The following is a 254-nucleotide window of genomic DNA, read 5'->3' as shown; positions in this document are numbered from 1 at the left end:
GTTGGTTGGTTGGTTGGTTGGTTGGTTGGTTGTGTATAGTTAGTTAGTTATTAGTTATATTATTATATATATATATATATATATATATATANAATATGTATGTATGTATATAGGTTGCATACTATAGTTGTGGAGTAAGCGGAATATGTGACAGCCTGCATTAGAATTCCCAATGCTTGAAGTGTGTTGGGCCATCGGATGTTCAGCAATACCTAAATGAGAGGGCCACTATTGTGGAAAATTTATCTACTGCT

Source organism: Sphaeroforma arctica (assembly GCF_001186125.1).
Source record: "Sphaeroforma arctica JP610 unplaced genomic scaffold supercont1.529, whole genome shotgun sequence".
In the NCBI taxonomy this organism is placed as follows: Eukaryota; class Ichthyosporea; order Ichthyophonida; genus Sphaeroforma; species Sphaeroforma arctica.
This window is presented reverse-complemented; position numbering follows the sequence as displayed.